Source organism: Chionomys nivalis, chromosome X (genome assembly GCF_950005125.1).
Source record: "Chionomys nivalis chromosome X, mChiNiv1.1, whole genome shotgun sequence".
Classification (NCBI taxonomy): Eukaryota; Metazoa; Chordata; class Mammalia; order Rodentia; family Cricetidae; genus Chionomys; species Chionomys nivalis.
This window is the reverse complement of record NC_080112.1, coordinates 26,147,516-26,153,515: the sequence shown is the minus strand read 5'-3', so window position 1 is coordinate 26,153,515 and position 6,000 is coordinate 26,147,516.

Genomic DNA, 6,000 nt, shown 5'->3' with positions numbered 1-6,000 from the left:
TTGAGACAAGGACTCTTTGTAGTCCTGGCTGTCCAAGAACTTAATATGTAGACCAGACTGGCCTTGAACTCAGAAAGATCCTCCTGCCTCTACCTCTTGAGTGCTGGAATTAATGGCACGTGTCACCAAACCCCTACCTTCAAGTATTTTAGGGAAGAAAACTTGCCCTGGGAATATAATTTAACAGGTAAATTCAGAACTCAGGATGCATGAGGCCCTGTTTCAAACCCAGAACTGAAAAACAAAGGCTACATCTTAAAAAAGGACACATAGAAACCCAATTCTCTCCCCCTGCGCCCCTCCTCTGTGTGTGTGTGTGTGTGTGTGTGTGTGTGTGTGTGTGTGTGTAGTATTCCCAGGGTTTTACATACGCAAGGCAAGCATCAGCCATTGAAGTAGGAAGATACACTTTGAATGATGGCTGTCTCTTCATAGTTGCTACAGCTACGGCAACAGGACATGATGAGTTTCGGTAGTCATAAACTTGTTAAGCACCTGAAGGCCTTTAAATAATCCTATACAGTAGGCCCAATGGGAAATTGACACCGAAAGTTCCAAATTTTTTTTTCTCTTTTTTTTTGGTTTTTTTGAGACAGTTTTTTTTTTTTTTTTTTTTTTTTTTTTTTTTTCCTGTGCAACAGTTCTAGCTGTTCTGGATCTCACTCTGTAGACCAGGCTGGCCTTGAACTCACAGAGATCCACCTGCTTCTGCCTCCCGAATGCTGGGATTAAAGGCGTGCGCCACCACCACCTGGCCTAAAGTTCCAAATTGTGGCTGTGAGAACTCAGGAGGCCTGGGAAGCAGACGACTGACAGTGCTCTAGCCAGTTCAATTATCAACTCCTGCCACCACTGGCAGGCTCACGTTATACTAAGAGGACAGATTGGGTGTTTAGGATGCTAAAAATGCATGTGAAGATGAGCAAATCAGAACAAAGCAGGGAAATGCTCAACTCTGCCAAAAACTAAATCAAGCTAGCCGGGTGGTGGTGGCGCACGCCATTAACCCCAGCCCTCGGGAGGCAGAGGCAGACTAATCTCTGTGAGTTCGAGGCCAGCCTAGTCTACAAGAGCTAGTTCCGGGTCAGGCACCAAAGCTACAGAGAGACCCTGTCTTGAAAAACTGAAATAAATAATTAAAAAGCCGGGCGATGGTGGCACACGCCTTTAATCCCAGCACTCGGGAGGCAGAGGCAGGTGGATCTCTGTGAGTTCGAGACCAGCCTGGTCTACAAGAGCTAGTTCCAGGACAGGCTTCAAAACCACAGAGAAACCCTGTCTCGAAAAAAAAAAAAAAAATGACTCGACCATTTTTGACCCTCTGTTTTAGCTGCTGCTACTATGTATGGGGGATAAAGTCCTTCTTTTTGAGATTTTCTGTGTCTTTGTCTTCGAGTAAGATGTATTCTTCACTCCTTGAAAATTAACAAGATCTGGGTTGGTAAGATAGCTCCATGGGTGAAGTTGCCTGCTGCCAAGCCTGACTGCTTGAGTTCAATCTCCAGGACCTACATGTTAGAAGGGGAACATCATCCCCCACAAGATGTCCTATATAAATGCATGCACTCTTCCACATGCACACACAAATAAATAATTAAGTGTGAAGTACCTTTTTAGAGACAGGGCCTGTCTCCTTATGTAGCCCTAGCTGGCCTGGAACTTCCTATGTAGACCAGGCTGGCCTCAAACTAAGTCCCTCTGACTCCCAAGGGCTGGAATCAAAGGAGTGTGTACCTCAAGTGTTGTCGTCACACCCCCTTATCATCATCATCATCATCATTAATGTCATCATCATAGCTTCTAAAACCCTTTAGGAAAAATGATGTCTTTAGAATTGGTTTCTTCTGGGGCTGGAGAGATGGCTCAGCGGTGAAGAGCATTGCCTGCTCTTCCAAAGGTCCTGAGTTCAATTCCCGGCAACCACATGGTGGCTCACAGCCATCTGTAATGAGGTCTGGTCTGGTGCCCTCTTCTGGCCTTCAGGCATACATGCAGAAAGAATATTGTATACATAATAAGTAAATAAATAAATAAATATTTAAATAAATATTTTAAAAAAAGAATTGGTTTCTTCTTAAATTAATAACTAGAGAGCTAAGTCATCAATAATTTTTCTTGTGATCTGTCCATCATCCTCTGTAGATGGAGGGGAAGGACAATTACTCTGTCCTGTTGTTTGACATAAGACTGGGATACAGTTGCAGCACGAAGTGTTTGTGGATAGAATAAATTTAGATTATATGGATGTAATCCATTCCATAATGTGTGCAAGTGTTTCCCTCTTGCTTAGGGTTGATCTTAGGTTCTTATATGATCTCTTCATTAATATAGGATTAATATAGGATATTTGGCTGTTAAAGGTCCACATTTCACTTGCCAAATCATTCCACACTATTAGTACTCTTCTCTTGAGGATCCTGAACATGGTTCCATGTTGCACACAAACAGGGCCTGTGTGTGTGTGTATGTGTGTGTACCATAGACACATATTTGTCTGTCAGAGGAAGGCCATACAAAGCTTGTACAACTGTCAAAAGTCTTCCAGCTCATTTGATCTGGAGATTCGTTCAGCTTGGTTCATCTTTCTGCCTGTAAGATAGAGGCATCTTTCAATTTCCTGTTAAAAGTTAAGTTTCTATAAAAATGTGAACTGTTAGCCGGGCGGTGGTGGCGCACGCCTTTAATCCCAGCACTTGGGAGGCAGAGGCAGGCGGATCTCTGTGAGTTCGAGACCAGCCTGGTCTACAGAGCTAGTTCCAGGACAGGAACCAAAGCTACAGAGAAACCCTGTCTCAAAAACCAAAAAAAAAAAAAAAGTGAACTGTTGTTGGAAGGTGTTGGTGTACACCTTTAATCCCAGCATTCAGGAGGCAGAGGCAGGTGGATCTCTGTTAAGTTTGAGGCCAGCTTAGGCCAGCCTGGTCTACAGAGCTAGTTCAAGGACTGCCAGAACTGTTACACAGGGAAACCCTGCCTTGGAAAAAAAAATGTAAGTTTCTTTGTAAGAGGAGAGATGCCCCGGCCACTCAGTACCAGCAAGCTGCTGAGGCAGATTTTCTTTTTACATTATTAACATTAGTATTAGTAGTGTGTGTACGTGCTTGTGGGCATGTGTGTGTGTGTGTGTGCGCATGCGTATGCACTCATGTATTTATGCTGCTGGGACCGGTCTGAAGAGCCTCATGATGCTAGAAAAGCATCCTACCAGTCACATTCTCAGCCTCTCCAATTTATTTTACATGTTTTATGTTTATTCATTTATTTTCGTGTACTTATGTGTCTGCACGTGGAGTGTGTACGTGCATGTGCCAAAGTGTGTGTGGAGCTGAGAGAACTTCCAGGAGTTGGGTCCTTCCATCACGTGTGTTCCAGAGATTGAAGTCAGGTCATCAAACTTGGCAAAAAGCACTTTTACCTACTGAACTATATTGCTGGACCTAATTTTAATATTATGAGCCTAGTTCTGAAACCAACTGAAATTTTTTAACTGCTCTTTGGAGTTTATAATAGAATGGACGAATATATTAAAATAGGCAGCTTTTTTTTTTTTTTTTTTTTTGTATTTTTGAGACAGGGTTTCTCTGTGGTTTTGGAGCCTGTCCTGGAACTAGCTCTTGTAGACCAGGCTGGTCTCGAACTCACAGAGATCCACTTACCTCTGCCTCCCAAGTGCTGGGATTAAAGGCCTACGCCACCACCGCCCGGCTAAACTTTTCTTTTATGTGAATTGTTGTTTTGTCTACATGTGTGCTGGGAGTTTAAAAGTAAGTGCCAATTCCACTCAGCTCTAGTTTTTATTCTTTGTTTGGTTTGTTGGTTTTTTAAAAAATATTATTTTTATTTTTTTCAGGACAGGGTTTCTCTGTGTCCTAGAACTGGAGGTACTGATGGTTGTGAGGCACCATGTGGGTCCTGGGCATTGAACCTGGGTTCTCTGAAAGAGAAGCTGGCATGTCATCTTTCCATCCCCTAAATGGGCAGGTTTTAGGTTTCTTATGTTCTGTTGTTGTTGTTGTTGTTTTTTTTTTTTTTTTTTTTTTTTTTTTTTTTTTTTTTTTTTTTTTTTTTTTGGTTTTTCGAGACAGGGTTTCTCTGTGGTTTCCTGGAACTAGCTCTTGTAGACCAGGCTGGTCTCGAACTCAGAGATCCGCCTGCCTCTGCCTCCCAAGTGCTGGGATTAAAGGCGTGCGCCACCACCGCCCGGCTGTTGTTGTTGTTTTTTGAGACAAGGTTTCTCTGTAGCTTTGGAGCATGTCCTGGAACTAGCCACCAGGCTGGCCTTGAACTCACACAGATCCCCCCTGCCTCCACCACCCAAGTGCTGGGTTTAAAGGTGTGCACCACCACCACTCTGCTAGTTTTTTTTTTAAAAGATTTTTATTTATTTATTATGTACACAACATTCTGCCTCCATGTATGCCTGCAGGCCAGAAGAGGGCGCCAAATCTCATTACAGATGGTTGTGAGCCACCATGTGGTTGCTGGGAATTGAACTCAGGTCCTCTGGAAGAACAGTCAATGCTCTTAACCACTGAGCCATCTCTCCAGCCCTCTGCTAGTTTTTTTTAATCGATAAATTAAATTGTATTAGTTATGTGTGTGAGATGTATGTAATATCACATATGTGTGAAGGTCGGAAGACAGCTCGTCAGTTCTCTCCTTCCATCTTGTGATCCAGGAATTGAGTCCAGGTCATCAAGTTTACATGGCAAGTGCTGAACCATCTCACTAGCTCCACACAGGCAATTGTAATTGCCATTTTCCTCCCTGCACCATGAAGGATGCTGTTTGTATCTTTTAAATTAGACAACACCTTCAATTTGGTTGTTCAGACCAATAATTAGGTTTTTAAATTATATGCAATGTCTTGCCTTAGTATGTCTTCCAGATACTCCTTTTTAAAAATTTTTTATTATGTATACAGTGTTCTGCCTGCATGTATCCTTGAAGGCCAGAAGGGGGCACCAGACCTCATTACAGATGGTAGTGAGCTACCATGTGGTTGATAAGAATTAAACTCTAGCAGAGATAAGAATTAAACTCTAGCAGAGAAGCCAGGGTTAACATCCGAGCCATCTCTCCAGCCCTGTAGATACTCCTTTAGTGAAAGTTTGTATTTGCTTTTCCTTTTTTTTTTTCAGGTGTTAGGGATTGAACCAGGGCATTGTTAATTCAGTATACTGAGCCACATCCATATCCCTTTGATCTTTAAAACTCTCTTTTGAGACTGCTTGGTCGTGGCACACTCCTTTAATCCAACAGTACTCAGGAGGCAGAGACAGGCAAATCTCTGACTTTGAGGCCAGCCTGGTCTACAGAGTGAGTTCCAGGTCAGCCAGGACTACATAGAGAAACCTGTGTCAAAAAAAAAAAGCACTGGGGGGCTGGAGAGATGGCTCAGAGGTTAAGAGCATTGCCTGCTCTTCCAAAGGTCCTGAGTTCAATTCCCAGCAACCACATGGTGGCTCACAACCATCTGTAATGGGGTCTGGTGCCTTCTCTGGCCTGCAGGCATACACACAGACAGAATATTGTATACATAATAAATAAATAAATATTTAAAAAAAAACACTGAAAAAAAAATGGCAAAAGGGGCTGGAGAGATGGCTCAGTGGTTAAGAGCATTGCCTGCTCTTCCAAAGGTTCTGAGTTCAATTCCCAGCAACCACATGGTGGCTCACAACCATCTGTAATGAGGTCTGGTGCCTTCTTCTGGCCTTCAGGCATACACACAGACAGAATATTGTGTACATAATAAATAAATAAATATTTTTTAAAAATGGCAAAAGTAGGCCATAGGATGTATCAAGGTGGCAGCCCGCTCTCCTAGCATGCATGAGGTCCTAGGTTCAATCTCTAATACTTAAAGAAAACATAGAAAAAAAACAATAAATCAGTCAGAAATCAAAGAAAACTTACAAGTAAAGGTATTTCAAAATGTTTTATATTGCCAATTTTGGTGGCACACACTTTCAATCTCAGCACAGTAGGCAGAAGCAG